We start from the raw sequence: 17,587 nt of genomic DNA, 5'->3' as shown, positions 1-17,587 counted from the left end.
GCCAATTTTTACAATTCTGACCACTGTCCCTTTATGAGGTTATAACTCCGAAACGCTTCAACGGATCCTGGTGATTCTGACATTGTTTTCTCGTGACATATTGTACTTCATGATAGTGGTAAAATTTCTTTGATAGTACCTGCGTTTATTTGTGAAAAAAACGGAAATTTGGCGAAAATTTTGAAAATTTCGCAATTTTCAAACTTTGAATTTTTATGCAATTAAATCACAGAGATATGTCACACAAAATACTTAATAAGTAACATTTCCCACATGTCTCCTTTACATCAGCACAATTTTGGAACCAATTTTTTTTTTTGTTAGGGAGTTATAAGGGTTAAAAGTTGACCAGCAATTTCTCATTTTTACAACACCATTTTTTTTTAGGGACCACGTCTCATTTGAAGTCATTTTGAGGGGTCTATATGATAGAAAATGCCCAAGTGTGACACCATTCTAAAAACTGCACCCCTCAAGGTGCTCAAAACCACATTCAAGAAGTTTATTAACCCTTCAGGTGTTTAATAGGAATTTTTGGAATGTTTAAATAAAAATGAACATTTAACTTTTTTACACAAAAAATTTACTTCAGCTCCAATTTGTTTTATTTTACCAAGGGTAACAGGAGAAATTGGACCCAAAAAGTTGTTGTCCAATTTGTCCTGAGTACGCTGATACCCCATATGTGGCAGTAAACCACTGTTTGGGCGCATGGGAGAGCTCGGAAGGGAAGGAGCGCTATTTGACTTTTCAATGCAAAATTGACAGGAATTGAGATGGGACGCCATGTTGCGTTTGGAGAGCCACTGATGTGCCTAAACATTGAAACCCCCCACAAGTGACACCATTTTGGAAAGTAGACCCCCTAAGGAACTTATCTGGATGTGTGGTGAGCACTTTGACCCACCAAGTGCTTCACAGAAGTTTATAATGCAGAACCGTAAAAATAAAAAATCATATTTTTTCACAAAAATTATATTTTTGCCCCCAATTTTTTATTTTTCCAAGGGTAAGAGAAGAAATTGGACCTCAAAAGTTGTTGTCCAATTTGTCCTGAGTACGCTGATACCCCATATGTGGCAGTAAACCACTGTTTGGGCGCATGGGAGAGCTCGGAAGGGAAGGAGCGCCGTTTGACTTTTCAATGCAAAATTGACAGGAATTGAGATGGGACGCCATGTTGCGTTTGGAGAGCCACTGATGTGCCTAAACATTGAAACCCCCCACAAGTGACACCATTTTGGAAAGTAGACCCCCTAAGGAACTTATCTGGATGTGTGGTGAGCACTTTGACCCACCAAGGGCTTCACAGAAGTTTATAATGCAGAGCCATAAAAATAAAACAAAATTTTTTTCCCACAAAAATTATTTTTTAGCCCCCAGTTTTGTATTTTCCCTAGGGTAACAGGAGAAATTGGACCCCAAAAGTTGTTGTCCAATTTGTCCTGAGTACGCTGATACCCCATATGTGGGGGGGAACCACCGTTTGGGCGCATGGGAGGGTTCGGAAGGGAAGGAGCGCCATTTGGAATGCAGACTTAGATGGAATGGTCTGCAGGCGTCACATTGCGTTTGCAGAGCCCCTAATGTACCTAAACAGTAGAAACCCCCCACAAGTGACACCATTTTGGAAAGTAGACCCCCTAAGGAACTCATCTTGATGTGTTGTGAGAGCTTTGAACCCCCAAGTATTTCACTACAGTTTATAACGCAGAGCCATGCAAATAAAAAATATTTTTTTTTCCACAAAAATTATATTTTAGCCCCCAGTTTTGTATTTTTCCAAGGTTAGCAGGAGAAATTGGACCCTAAATGTTGTTGTCCAATTTGTCCTGAGTACGCTGATACCCGATATGTGTGGGGGAACCACCGTTTGGGCGCATGGGAGGGCTCGGAAGGGAAGGAGCATCATTTGGAATGCAGACTTAGATGGATTGGTCTGCAGGCGTCACATTGCGTTTGCAGAGCCCCTAATGTACCTAAACAGTAGAAACCCCCCACAAGTGACCCCATATTGGAAACTAGACCCCTCAATGAACTTATCTAGATGTGTTGTGAGAACTTTGAACCCCCAAGTGTTTCACTACAGTTTATAACGCAGAGCCGTGAAAATAAAAAATCTTTTTGTTTTCCCACAAAAATTATTTTTTAGCCCCCAGTTTTGTATTTTCCCAAGGGTAACAGGAGAAATTGGTCCACAAAAGTTGTTGTCCAATTTGTCCTGAGTACGCTGATACCCCATATGTTGGGGTAAACCCCTGTTTGGGCACACAGGAGAGCTCGGAAGGGAAGGAGCACTGTTTTACTTTTTCAACGCAGAATTGGCTGGAATTGAGATCGGACGCCATGTCGTGTTTGGAGAGCCCCTGATGTGCCGAAACAGTGGAAACCCCCCAATTATAACTGAAACCCTAATCTAAACACACCCCTAACCCTAATTCCAACGGTAACCCTAACCACACCTCTAACCCTGACACACCCCTAACCCTAATCCCAACCCTATTCCCAACTGTAAATGTAATCTAAACCCTAACCCTAACTTTAGCCCCAACCCTAACTGTAGCCCCAACCCTAACCCTAACCCTAGCCCTAACCCTAGCCCTAACCCTAGCCCTAGCCCTAGCCCTAACCCTAGCCCTAACCCTAGCCCTAACCCTAGCCCTAACCCTAGCCCTAACCCTAGCCCTAACCCTAGCCCTAGCCCTAGCCCTAACCCTAGCCCTAACCCTAGCCCTAGCCCTAACCCTAGCCCTAACCCTAGCCCTAACCCTAGCCCTAGCCCTAACCCTAGCCCTAATGGGAAAATGGAAATAAATACATTTTTTTTTATTTTTCCCTAACTAAGGGGGTGATGAAGGGGGGTTTGATTTACTTTTATAGCGAGTTTTTTAGCGGATTTTTATGATTGGCAGCCGTCACACACTGAAAGACCCTTTTTATTGCAAAAAATATTTTTTGCAATACCACATTTTGAGAGCTATAATTTTTCCATATTTTGGTCCACAGAGTCATGTGAGGTCTTGTTTTTTGCGGGACGAGTTGACGTTTTTATTGAAAACATTTTTGGGCACGTGACTTTTTTTATCGCTTTTTATTCCGATTTTTGTGAGGAAGAATGACCAAAAGCCAGCTATTCATGAATTTCTATTGGGGGAGGCGTTTATACCGTTCCGCGTTTGGTAAAATTGATAAATCAGTTTTATTCTTCGGGTCAGTACGATTACAGCGATACCTCATTTATATCATTTTTTTATGGTTTGGTGCTTTTATACGATAAAAACTATTTTACAGAAAAAATAATTATTTTTGCATCGCTTTATTCTCAGGACTATAACTTTTTTATTTTTTTGCTGATGATGCTGTATGGCGGCTCTTTTTTTGCGGGACAATATGACGCTTTCAGCGGTACCATGGTTATTTATATCTGTCCTTTTGATCGCGTGTTATTCCACTTTTTGTTCGGCGGTATGATAATAAAGCGTTGTTTTTTGGCCTCGTTTTTTTTTTTTTTTTCTTACGGTGTTTACTGAAGGGGTTAACTAGTGGGACAGTTTTATAGGTCGGGTCGTTACGGACGCGGCGATACTAAATATGTGTACTTTTATTGGTTTTTTTTTTTTATTTAGATGAAGAAATGTATTTATGGGAATAATATTTTTTTTTTTTTTCATTATTTTGGAATATTTTTTTTTATTTTTTTTACACATTTGGAAAATTTTTTTTTTACTTTTTTACTTTGTCCCAGGGGGGAACATCACAGATCAGTGATCTGACAGTTTGCACAGCACTCTGTCAGATCACTGATCTGACATGCAGCGCTGCAGCCTTCACAGTGCCTGCTCTAAGCAGGCTCTGTGAAGCCACCTCCCTCCCTGCAGGACCCGGATCCGCGGCCATCTTGGATCCGGGGCTCGAGCAGGGAGGGAGGTGAGGAGACCCTCGCAGCAACGCGATCACATCGCGTTGCTGCGGGGGGCTCAGGGAAGCCCGCAGGGAGCCCCCTCCCTGCGCGGTGCTTCCCTGCACCGCCGGCACATCGCGATCATCTTTGATCGCGGTGTGCCAGGGGTTAATGTGCCGGGGGCGGTCCGTGACCGCTCCTGGCACATAGTGCCGGATGTCAGCTGCGATAAGCAGCTGACACCCGGCCGCGATCGGCCGCGCTCCCCCCGTGAGCGCGGCCGATCGGCTATGATGTACTATCCCGTCCAGGGTCAGATAAGCCCAGGGCACCTCGACGGGATAGTACGTCTAAGGTCACAGAGGGGTTAATGATACCATTTTGTTGTAGATATGATCTTTTGATCGCCTCGTATAATATTTTATTACAATGTTGCCACGACCAATAAAACCTTAATTCTGGCGTTTTGATTTTTTTTCATTACGCCGTTTACCAATTGGATTAATTTATTTTATATTTTGATAGATTGTCATGTATGAACGCGGCGATACCAAATATGCGTATTTTTTATTTTTTTTTATTATTGTTTTATTTTTAATAGGGCAAAGGGGGGCGATTTGAACTTATATTTTTTCTTATTTTTCCCATATTTTTATTTTTTTCACTTTTTATTGTATTTAATAGTCCCCTTAGGAGACTTGAAGCTGCGATTGTCCGATTGCTTGTGCTACACGCAGCGGGGCTTCAGCTAAAAGCACAATCTCCGATGAACACCAGCTAAGCGCCGGCTTTCACCGGAGGATCACAATGACCGTTAGAAAGGTCACGGGCGCAGCCGTCATGGGCGTCCCGCAATCACGTCTCGAATGAAGCCCCACTCCCCTGCCGGCGCATTTTACGTGACGCTGCCAGAAATTGTCAGCGGCGTTTAACAGCTGTTAAAGGCAGATGCTGACTGATAAAATCAGCCATCATCTGCCGGTAAATATGCGAGCCCGCATCAAAGTCAGGGGCACGACACATGATGTAAATGTACGTCATATGTCGTGGAGGGGTGAGAGCGGAATTTGGTTTGACAGCATTTCCTGAGAACTTTTCTGTTTTGTGATGGGAGCAGTGACCGGAAAATGTTAATTTTGTCTTTCTAGGTTTTTTTCTCTTTACAGCATTTACGAGGCAAATGATTTTATATTTTGATAGTTCGGATTTTTGTCTTTGCCAAATACCAAATATGTTTATTTTTTATTTTTATGAGGGTGAAATGGAGGATAATTCAATCCTTTTTTTTTTACATTTTTAAAAACATTTTTTTTTTCACTTTAATTTTTAGTCTCCCCATAGGGGACCAGAAGCTGCAACGATTTGATGAATTGTTCTATATGTTGCATTCTGTGGTGGGGAACCACAGTTGTATAGTAAAATCAGTGATGGGGGGCTTTCAGCAGGCACCCTGCAATCATGGCATCCTTAGTGCTAAGGAGATTGCGCCTTTTATGGTATTCTTTAGACTATAAGGCTACTTTCACACTAGCGTCAGTACGGGCCCGTCGCAGTGCGTCGGGCCGACGTACCGACGCATGCTGTGAAGTAAAATCACAACGGGGGCAGCGGATGCAGCTTTACAACGCATCCGCTGCCCCATTGTAAGGTCCGGGGACAAGGGGGCGGAGTTCCGGCCGTGCTTGCACGGTCGGAAAAAGCGGACCCGACGGGCAAAAAAAACGTTGCAAGCAACGTTTTTTGTCCCGAGGGACTGCAAAAACACGTCGCATCCATCGCACGACGGATGCAACGTGTGGCAATCCGTCGCAATGCGTCGCTAATGAAAGTCTATGGAGAAAAAACGCATCCTGCAGGCAACTTTGCAGGATGCGTTTTTTCTCCAAGACGACGCATTGTGACGTGCGTCGAACGACGCTAGTGTGAAAGTAGCCTAAGACATACTTTTCAACAAGAAAACAATCTTGCAAAAAAGTGTGTATATAGCCCAGAGGCACCTTCCTGTGATCAGGAAGAATTCTGACACAGCATGTTTCCCAATCGTCTTTCCCGAGAACTGTTCTCTGTTCCTGCTTAACACTGATCAGTGGGAAAATATTCAGAAAAGTTCCCAGGCTCGAGTTCATATGAGGACATCCAGCAGAGGGCGCATCACCGCGAATGAAGGTAACTACAGGTCATTGACCTACTTTACATTAATTCGCTGGGGTTTTACAGGCACGAGCACAGCTGCATTATAGTAGAGCTCCTGCCTGTAAAATATTTTAACCCCTTCAGATGGATTTACATCGTGGGACAGATCGACGGAAGGTATGAGATATTGTTGGTTTATTATTTTTAATTTATTACAGGTCGAGGGTCTTCAGGTGGATTGAGAGTGCAATAAAATATTGCAACAACCTGTGTGTTTATTTCATTAAAATACTTTGCAATATTGTGTGTGTTTTTTTAACCATTTCATGCTATTGGATTAATAATGGATAGGTGTCATAACTGACGCCTCTCCATTATTAATCTGGCTTAATGTCACCTTACAATAGCAAGGTGACATTAACCCTTCATTACCCCATATCCCACCGCTACACGGGAGTGGGAAGAGAGTGGCCAAGTGCCAGAATAGGCGCATCTTCCAGATGTGCCTTTTCTGGGGTGGCTGGGGGCAGATGTTTTTAGCCAGGTAGCCAGGGGGGGCCAATAATCATGGACCCTCTCCAGGCTATTAATATCTGCCCTCAGTCACTGGCTTTACTACTCTGGCGGAGAAAATTGTGTGGGAGCCCACGCCAATTTTTTCCGCCATTTAACCCTTTAATGTAATAGCTAGAGCGCCCAAATTTTGCACATACACACTACTAACAGTAGTGTGGAATATGCAAAAAAAATGGGGATATGACATGGTTTACTGTGTGTAAACCATGTCTCATGTCGGGTTTAGGATGGAGAAATGAAAGGCTGGCAATTGAATTACCGGCTTTTAAGCTATCTTGCGCTGGATGATATATATGTGTGTGTCTCATATGTGTGTGTCTGTACACCGCACTGAATTGCCGGCTTTTCTCTCTAACACCGCTGCGGTGTCACACTGCTGGTCCGTGTGTAATCCGTATTTTTCTGGCCCCCATAGACTTTCATTGGCATATTTTTTGTGCAATACGGTGACAAACGCAGCATGCTGCGATTTTCTACGGTCGTAAAAGACCGTATAATACCGATCAGTAAAATACGGCTGTTAGGAGCTGGGACATAGAGAAGCATTGTACCGTATGCAATCCGTATTTTCAGCACCTCTCTTACGTCCGTAAAACACGATAGTGTGACGCCGGCCTTACAGAGATGCACATCACCTGATTTACTTAATTGGTAGTTGGCTCTCAAACCTGAACAGCTTGGAGTAGGACAACATGTATAAAAAGTAGCATGTGATCAAAATACAACTTGCCTAATAATTCTGCAAACAGTGTATGTAACAGCTGTATGTTTAACAGCTGTGTATGTATGTAGCAGAGATGTGTCTATAACAGCTGTGTGTATGTGCATGTAGCACAGCTGTGTGTAACAACTGTGTGTGTAACAGCAGTGTGTATTACAACTGTGTATATGTAGCAGAGCTGTGTGTATGTAGAAGATTTGTGTGTGTAACAGCTGTGTCTATGTAGAAGAGCTGTATGTGCAATAGCTGCGTGTATGTAGAACTGTGTTTAACAGCTGTGTGTGTGTGTGGCAGAGCTATATATGTAACAGCTGTGTGTATGTAACAGAGCTGTCTCTAATATCTGTTTGTATATGTAGCAGAGCTGTGTATAACAGCTGATTGTGTATGTAGCAGCTGTGTGTTTAACAGATGTGTGTTTATGCAGGAGATCTGTGTGTGTAACTGTTGGAATGGTGGAGCTGATCGTCTGCTCCCTGACACTCTAAGGGGTTAAACATATTTTCATGTTTTTAAGGGTAACACTTACTGGGGATGCAGTCTAGCCTACGCATAGTTTTGGGGAGGGGGACTGAGAGCTAATGCCAAGTTCAGGAGGTGACAGTTACGTGGAGTATGGTTGTGTGAAGTCACAACAGCAGTCTCGCGCAATAGGCTGCTAGGGACAATGTGGCCTAATACTCAGGGCAGTGCGTTACGAAAAATATCTTCCATGTGATTCCGTCTACTGGTTGGAGGAACCTTGAGATGGATGTCGGGGCCCTGGGAGCTACATGGAAAGATGGACTCAAACTTTAAGAGGCAGGAGGTAATACAATCCGGGTGCACTGCTAGTGGTGGGGAAGAATTCCTAGTGATAGGAAAGATAGCAAGGGGGACACTTTATCCATACCGAAAACCAGGGCTGAAGTTGTGTCTGTACCTGAGGGAAAGACGACAACCCTTTGGGCCTTATCCTATATGCCTGTTTGTAAAGATTGCCATTTGCTTAGCAAAAGTTAGACTTTTTTACGAATCTTGTGTCCCCTGGATTGATTGCTGCTAAGGTTACAGAAGAAGAAAGCCTGGATCCATAGGAAGTCTTTGGGCCAGAAGTAAGTGTGATCCACCTCACACAGCGGCACACCGGGATGGGGACACGTGTTGTCTGTAGAGTGCCTCACTGTCCGCTCTGTGAGTGTATGCTCAGGATGGACCTGCTGACTTGCAGAAAATGGACTGACAAGTAACTAAGGGGTAGCTAGAGGCTCCAACAGTGCCCAGCGGGAGGCCATAGAGAATGCCCAGACCCGGGGATGGGTCGTCGAGTTTGATATTGAGAAAGGCTATGGATTCCTAGAGGAAGAGTGGACCGGTAATGAGGTCTACGTGAGCTGCGATGTGGTGAAGCATAAATATCTGCCCTCTTGATTCCACAGTCTGCATCCTGGTGAAATTGTGGAGTTTGTGAAATGCAAGTGCCGATGGAGCTGGTATCAGGAGGACATCTTAAAAAGAGACAAGGAGGTCTTCGAGCAGAGAGCTCAGCGAGAGACCCAGCAAAAGTAGGCTGAAGAAGCCCCAAGGGATTCTTGTGGATGCCAAGGACCGAAGACACCTTTGGGGAGAAGTTGACCCCTGAAGAGTCCCGGCAGAGTCTGGAGAAGTCTGCTAAGATTTCCCTGGAGGACCATCGACTGGCTAGATCTCCAGGAGAGGTGCAGCCATGCAGCTTACCTGACCTGCAGGCTGGAGAACTGAGCGTCACATTGTCAGAGTCCAGTGAGGATAACCGGGCCACAGCAAGCCAAGTTGTAAAGAAGTTTAGGGTCACCAGTTATGACCCTTCCCAGGTGGGCGGTGGGAGTGTGACATCGGGAGGGGGGGGGGGGGGAAGGATCCCAGCCTGACTAAGTTCCCAAATCAACCCTGGAAGTGAAGGAGACTGCCATCCCCCACTATTTGGACTGCCTTTATGGAGGAGAGGCGGATAGCCCAAAGAAGTCCTGAAAAGAGGTGACCTGGCGCTCAATCTGCCCTATTGCCAAATTTAAGGTGTCACAGGGAGCTGCTTCAAAACTGTCAGGAGAGACAGTAATAGAAAAATCCCTGTTGGGGGTGGACTGCCCCGTTATAACAGAAGGACTGTTTCCTGGAGTTTTTGAAAGTTCGTGTTGTTAATCGAAGAAGGTTCTAGAGACTGTTTCTTGTTACCCTTGTGGCGGAAAAGGCCTGAAGCAGTCAAGTTTGTTTGCCGTCAGTGTTTGTTTATTTTTTTCTTTTGTTGCGCCTGTTGTGCCTTTTTTTTGCTGGAATTTCAGGCACTGGTTCAACTCAGAGGGTCTGAAACCCTCAACCACAGAGACTGTGCGTTTCCTAGACTGTGTTTTTGAGAAAAAAAACTGCTGTGGTCTTATAATAAGATGCATCCTATAGTTAAATACGGTAAATCTCACCGTCAGTGATTGGCAGCGGCATTTAAGAGATTAAATGAAAGCAATCCAAGCTAGCTCCATGAGGAGCAGTTTGTACGAGGTGCTGGCTGTACATTACGTCCAGCACCAGCCGTATGTAGAGCCTGCTCAGCTCCTGAGCCCTCCACACACCCATGCCCTACATGAGCCATACATGTGGAGCAGATATGGGGAAGAGGTTATCTAAGTCATGTCAGTGGTCCGTGGCCGCCAGATGGGAGCCCTGTGAATCTTCTATCTTCCGACATCCATGGCTTCTCGAATAATTATGCCCAGCGGGACCTTGTGCACTCGTCAAGGCACAACGATGACAAACCACAGAGACGCAGGGGGATTCTGGCAGGTAGGACGGGGGATTCTGGCAGGTAGGAGATAGTTTGGATGGTTCTCATCGGGAGACCATAGACTACTGTTGTAGCTGTTGGACTAGAGTCTTCCGAAACCAATTGCTCATCTCAAATCCAAAACATAAGGGCCCCGATTCATCATTCACTTTGCACCTTTTTTCAAGGTAAAAATTTACTTTTTAGGCATTTTTATGTGTGCACCAAGTTCATTGTAATTTGTGCACAATTTTTACTTATTTTTTCAGTCCTCGACATTTTTTAGGTTTCGGTCGACAGTACGGACATGGTTTTCATTATTCAAATATTTTTTTTCTAATTCATAATTGGTCTCAAATATTTTGCAGTAACCACGTGGGGTACAAAATCTGTCTCTATTTTAAGAATTGGGTAACATTTTATAATAATAATAATCTTTATTTTTGTATAGCGCTAACATATTCCACAGCGCTTTACAGTTTTGCACACATTATCATCACTGTTCCCGTTGGGGCTCACAATCTAAATTCCCTATTAGTATGTCTTTGGAAGGAAACCGGAGTGCCCGGAGGAAACCCACGCAAACACGGAGAGAACATACAAACTCTTTGCCGATGTTGTCCTTGGTGGGGTTTGAACCCAGGACTCCAGCGCTGCAAGGCTGCTGTGCTAACCACTGCGCCATCATCTTGCCCTTAGGATAAATCCATCCGTGGTTGAGGGGGTGGTTTGATTATCAGGCACGAAGCACTTGTCCTCTAGTGATAATATACTGCTGATAAAACAATGCTTGTGTTGAAACAGCAACACACTGCCCAATAAGTGACAAATCCCTGTAATAAGGGTCTCTGCTCTTACATTATGTTGGCCTCAGATTGCATAGCAAAAACCTGCTGACAGATTCCCTTTAAGAAGGGTTGTCTCAAGTTCTTAAATCATTAAAATTGCAAAGTTCTTGTAAAAAGAAGCAATTTTGCAATTTACGTCGTATTAAACATTTTCAAGAATAGAGTGATTTTTAATTCTATAGTTTGCAGCTTGTCGTCTAGGTTGCCTGCCACATCTGCAGTCCCTAACTGGCCTGTTACCTAGCCTAGGAGCTGTTCACATGTCCGACCTTGTGTCCACAAACAAGTTATAAAGACACGTCCATTATTAATCTGAGTCACAGATCAAAATCTTCCATACAAGTCCACGGAAATGTGAACATCACACGGACACTATCATTGTGCAGCACCTTTTTAATATTGTGCTCCTCCTGGGCCCAAAGGGCAGGTAGGATCCAATGCTAATTAAAAACGGCTTTGGCCTGATGGAAGGATTTTAATTAGCATTGGATCCTAGCTGAACTCTAAGGCTATGTGCACATGTTGCGGATTTGTGTGCGGATTTTTCCGCGCAGATTCAGAAAGATCCGCAGGTAAAAGGCCCTGAGTGTTACCTGCAGATTACCTGCGGATTGACTGCGGATTTAGTGCAGTTTTTGTGCATTTTTACACCTGCGGATTCCTATTAAGGAATAGGTGTAGAATGCTGCGGAATCCGCACAGAGAATTTTCATGCTGCAGAAAATAAACCGCAGTATTTCTGCGCAGAATTTTCCGCAGCATGTGCACAGCGGATTTGGTTTTCCATAGCGTTACATGCTACTGTAAAACGCATGGAAAACAGCTGCAGATCCGCAACGTCAAATCCGCAACGTGTGCACATTCCCTAAATTTGTCAGCTTTTGGCCCATAAGATACAGTTCTAATAGTAATGGTTAGAATCTCTCCAGGGAAATGTATGCCTTGTTGAGGCTGGTAGGCTCATATAAATAGTCTTATTCCTCCGTGCTCAGTAAGTAAAGAGAAGATGTATTTCTTCTGTTTCAGCCCTTCTCCTCATCTCATGGAGATGTGTGTGCTTATGATACAGCCGCTCTGTCAGTTGAGACAGGCCTTAGGAACTGCGTTTTTTTCAGACTGTCCTGACATGTGACTAGGATATTTTACCATTTGAATTACGCCATTTTATTACATTCTTGGAGAACCTCTTTAACTTTAATATTTTTTTATGCCTGGACATTTTGTAACGTGAAGATATATACTTGCTATAGGATTTTTGTCTTTTAATTCCCTTTCTACCATCGGATGCAATAGTACATCCGATGGCAGAACCTCCGCTTTGATGCGGGCTCTGGCAGTGAGACCGCATCAAAGCCGGGACATGTCAGCTGTTTTGAACAGCTGACATGTGCCCGCAATAGGCGCGGGCGGAATCGCGATCCACCCACGCCTATTAACTACTTAAATGCCGCTGTCAAACTCTGACAGCAGCATTTAACAAGCGCTTCCGGCCATGAGGCCGGAAGTGCGCGCACAGATGACCCCGTCACATGATCGGTGCATCGGCATAACAACCAGAGGTTGTTGATGCCGCATTGCTATGAGCACCACCCTATTGAAGCATGCCAAAATTTAAAAAAAAAAAATGTTTTTAAAAATATGAAAAAAATAAAAAATATATAAAAGTTTAAATCACCCCCCTTTCGCCCCATTCAAAATAAAATAATTAAAAAAAATCAAACCTACACATATTTGGTATTGCCGCGTTCAGAATCGCCCGATCTATCAATAAAGAAAAGGATTAACCTGATCGCTAAATGACGTAGTGAGGGAAAAAAAGTAAAAATGTCAGAATTACATTTGCATTTTTTTTTTCAGCAAAGTTTGGAATTTTTTTTCACCACTTAGATAAAAAAGAACCTAGACATGTTTGGTGTTTATGAACTCATAATGACCTGTAAAATCATAATGGTAGGTCAGTTTTACCTTTTAGTGAACCCAGCAAAAAAGCCAAGCAAAAAACTTGTTTGGGATGCACTTTTTTGCGATTTCACCGCACTTGGAATTTTATTTCCCGTTTTCTAGTGCACGACATGGTAAAACCAATGGTGTCGTACAACTGGTCCCGCAAAAACAAGCCCTCACATGGCCATAGTGATGGAAAAATAAAAAAGTTATGGCTCTGGAAAGAAGGGGAGCAAAAATTGAAAACACAAAACCGAAAAAAGCTCTGGTCAACCCTCATTTATGTTTGATATCCCCAGTTACCAGGATTTGATCCCCGTCTACAAGACTCAGTTCTTCCTCAATCTACTGTGTTTAATACCTTGAAACCTATTATATTATGGTCACTTTTGCAAAAAGGCTCATGTTCTGTTTTGGACAGGACTAGGTCCATCAAATTGTCTCCTCTGTTTAGTCATCAACAGAGAGAAATGATTGTCTTTAGTGATGAGTGAACACACTTGGCACTATTCGTTACTCGGACGAATAGTACGTATTCGGGCTATTCGTTACTCGGCGAGTAATTAGGTACTCGCCTCGGTAACCCGCCCAGCATGTTTAGTGCTGTATTTGCATCCAATGAATATGCTGGGCTGGCTTCCCAATCACAATACTGCCGGCGCCATCTTTGATGTGGCATCACTGTGATTGGCTGGCCTGGCGTCATAGGGACTATTTATAGGCTGTTGGCGCCAACTTGCGCACATTCCAGGCGGAATCAGCGTTGGAAGAACATAGTTTCAGCATAGGGAGAGTGAAAGCAGTGTTGGGAAAGTGATAGGAGGTTACAGTGAGCGTTTTTTATTCCAAAAAGCTCTTAAGAGCTGAGGATTGTGAAGAAATTACTTGTTCGCTAGGTGGAGATTTAGTATTTAATAGGAGGAAGGGAGGGTGGGTGAAAAGCAGGATCCTGGGTGTTCTCATCATTGGAAGTACATGCTGCAGCTCTCTATTTTCCACTTAAAATACGTAATATTTGTCTAGCAGTTTTGCGACTCGCGCAGTCTGGGTAGAGATAATCGTACATGACAATTTAGCAGGGGCAATTATGTTCATTACTCCGCATTTAGAGTGTGTCAGCAAGACGATTAAAAAAAAAATTCTATTGGTTTAAAAAATAGCGCATCTTTATGAGTTGTGCGACTGATGCAATACGGGTACAGATCATCTTACGTGACAATATAGCAGGGTCAATAATCTTCATTACTTCGCATTTGGAGTGTGTCAGCAAGACGATTGAAAAAAAGTCATAATTTTCTATTGGTTTAAAAAATAGCGTTTCTGTATCTAGCAATTGGGAGACTGGCGCAATCTGGGTTGAGATAATCATACGACACAATTTAGCAGGGGCAGTAATCTTATTTACTCCACATTTGGAGTGTGTCAGCAAGACAATTTCCAAAAAAATAGCCATGCATTGCTAGATACAGTGAATTTGTACATAAGACCTTTGTAAGGGTACTTGTGAAAAATAAAGCCAGTATCTTTTGGTTTCATAAGCATAACGCATTCAAGATGAGAAAGGGTGACGTTAAAGGATGTGGATGTGGTGGTGCCCGCCAAGGCCGTGTAATGACCAGAGGTCCTAATAAGATCCAGTGGGTCACAAACCAAGACTGAGGCAGAAATCCCAATATTAGTAACATAGTAACATAGTAACATAGTTAGTAAGGCCGAAAAAAGACATTTGTCCATCCAGTTCAGCCTATATTCCATCATAATAAATCCCCAGATCTACGTCCTTCTACAGAACCTAATAATTGTATGATACAATATTGTTCTGCTCCAGGAAGACATCCAGGCCTCTCTTGAACCCCTCGACTGAGTTTGCCATCACCACCTCCTCAGGCAAGCAATTCCAGATTCTCACTGCCCTAACAGTAAAGAATCCTCTTCTATGTTGGTGGAAAAACCTTCTCTCCTCCAGACGCAAAGAATGCCCCCTTGTGCCCGTCACCTTCCTTGGTATAAACAGATCCTCAGCGAGATATTTGTATTGTCCCCTTATATACTTATACATGGTTATTAGATCGCCCCTCAGTCGTCTTTTTTCTAGACTAAATAATCCTAATTTCGCTAATCTATCTGGGTATTGTAGTTCTCCCATCCCCTTTATTAATTTTGTTGCCCTCCTTTGTACTCTCTCTAGTTCCATTATATCCTTCCTGAGCACCGGTGCCCAAAACTGGACACAGTACTCCATGTGCGGTCTAACTAGGGATTTGTACAGAGGCAGTATAATGCTCTCATCATGTGTATCCAGACCTCTTTTAATGCACCCCATGATCCTATTTGCCTTGGCAGCTGCTGCCTGGCACTGGCTGCTCCAGGTAAGTTTATCATTAACTAGGATCCCCAAGTCCTTCTCCCTGTCAGATTTACCCAGTGGTTTCCCGTTCAGTGTGTAATGGTGATATTGATTCCCTCTTCCCATGTGTATAACCTTACATTTATCATTGTTAAACCTCATCTGCCACCTTTCAGCCCAAGTTTCCAACTTATCCAGATCCATCTGTAGCAGAATACTATCTTCTCTTGTATTAACTGCTTTACATAGTTTTGTATCATCTGCAAATATCGATATTTTACTGTGTAAACCTTCTACCAGATCATTAATGAATATGTTGAAGAGAACAGGTCCCAATACTGACCCCTGCGGTACCCCACTGGTCACAGCGACCCAGTTAGAGACTATACCATTTATAACCACCCTCTGCTTTCTATCACTAAGCCAGTTACTAACCCATTTACACACATTTTCCCCCAGACCAAGCATTCTCATTTTGTGTACCAACCTCTTGTGCGGCACGGTATCAAACGCTTTGGAAAAATCGAGATATACCACGTCCAATGACTCACCGTGGTCCAGTCTATAGCTTACCTCTTCATAAAAACTGATTAGATTGGTTTGACAGGAGCGATTTCTCATAAACCCATGCTGATATGGAGTTAAACAGTTATTCTCATTGAGATAATCCAGAATAACATCCCTCAGAAACCCTTCAAATATTTTACCAACAATAGAGGTTAGACTTACTGGCCTATAATTTCCAGGTTCACTTTTAGAGCCCTTTTTGAATATTGGCACCACATTTGCTATGCGCCAGTCCTGCGGAACAGACCCTGTCGCTATAGAGTCACTGAAAATAAGAAATAATGGTTTATCTATTACATTACTTAGTTCTCTTAGTACTCGTGGGTGTATGCCATCCGGACCCGGAGATTTATCTATTTTAATCTTATTTAGCCGGTTTCGCACCTCTTCTTGGGTTAGATTGGTGACCCTTAATATAGGGTTTTCATTGTTTCTTGGGATTTCACCTAGCATTTCATTTTCCACCGTGAATACCGTGGAGAAGAAGGTGTTTAATATGTTAGCTTTTTCCTCGTCATCTACAACCATTCTTTCCTCACTATTTTTTAAGGGGCCTACATTTTCAGTTTTTATTCTTTTACTATTGATATAGTTGAAGAACAGTTTGGGATTAGTTTTACTCTCCTTAGCATTGTGCTTCTCTGTTTCCTTTTTGGCAGCTTTAATTAGTTTTTTAGATAAAGTATTTTTCTCCCTATAGTTTTTTAGAGCTTCAATGGTGCCATCCTGCTTTAGTAGTGCAAATGCTTTCTTTTTACTGTTAATTGCCTGTCTTACTTCTTTGTTTAGCCACATTGGGTTTTTCCTATTTCTAGTCCTTTTATTCCCACAAGGTATAAACCGCTTACACTGCCTATTTAGGATGTTCTTAAACATTTCCCATTTATTATCTGTATTCTCATTTCTGAGGATATTGTCCCAGTCTACCAGATTAAGGGCATCTCTAAGCTGTTCAAACTTTGCCTTCCTAAAGTTCAATGTTTTTGTGACTCCCTGACAAGTCCCCCTAGTGAAAGACAGGTGAAACTGCACAATATTGTGGTCGCTATTTCCTAAATGCCCAACCACCTGCAGATTTGTTATTCTGTCAGGTCTATTAGATAGTATTAGGTCTAAAAGTGCTGCTCCTCTGGTTGGATTCTGCACCAATTGTGAAAGATAATTTTTCTTGGTTATTAGCAGAAACCTGTTGCCTTTATGGGTTTCACAGGTTTCTGTTTCCCAGTTAATATCCGGGTAGTTAAAGTCCCCCATAACCAGGACCTCATTATGGGTTGCAGCTTCATCTATCTGCTTTAGAAGTAGACTTTCCATGCTTTCTGTTATATTTGGGGGTTTGTAACAGACCCCAATGAGAATTTTGTTACCATTTTTCCCTCCATGAATTTCAACCCATATGGACTCGACATCCTCATTCCCTTCGCTAATATCCTCCCTTAAAGTGGACTTTAGACAAGACTTTACATAGAGACAAACCCCTCCTCCTCTCCGATTTTTACGATCCTTTCTAAACAGACTGTAACCCTGTAAGTTAACTGCCCAGTCATAGCTTTCATCTAACCATGTCTCGGTTATTCCCACTATGTCAAAGTTACCTGTAGATATTTCTGCTTCTAGTTCTTCCATCTTGTTTGTCAGGCTTCTGGCGTTTGCGAGCATGCAGTTTAGAGGATTTTGTTTTGTTCCAATCTCCTCACTGTGGATTGTTTTAGAAATGTTCTTACCTCCCTTCTGAGTATGTTTTCCTGGGTCGTCTTTGTTCGAGTCTAATGTT

General features: G+C 43.0%; 1 protein-coding gene across 1 annotated transcript in view; it reads left to right on the top strand.

Moving 5' to 3' along the window:
• ASTN2 (astrotactin 2) overlaps positions 1–17,587 on the top strand; it is a 1,089,443-nt gene that overhangs the window by 823,990 nt on the left and 247,866 nt on the right. The gene's annotated exons all lie outside the window — the stretch shown is intronic.

The sequence above is a fragment of the Ranitomeya imitator genome, chromosome 2, assembly GCF_032444005.1.
Source record: "Ranitomeya imitator isolate aRanImi1 chromosome 2, aRanImi1.pri, whole genome shotgun sequence".
Lineage (NCBI taxonomy): Eukaryota > Metazoa > Chordata > Amphibia > Anura > Dendrobatidae > Ranitomeya > Ranitomeya imitator.
This window is presented reverse-complemented; position numbering and strand designations above follow the sequence as displayed.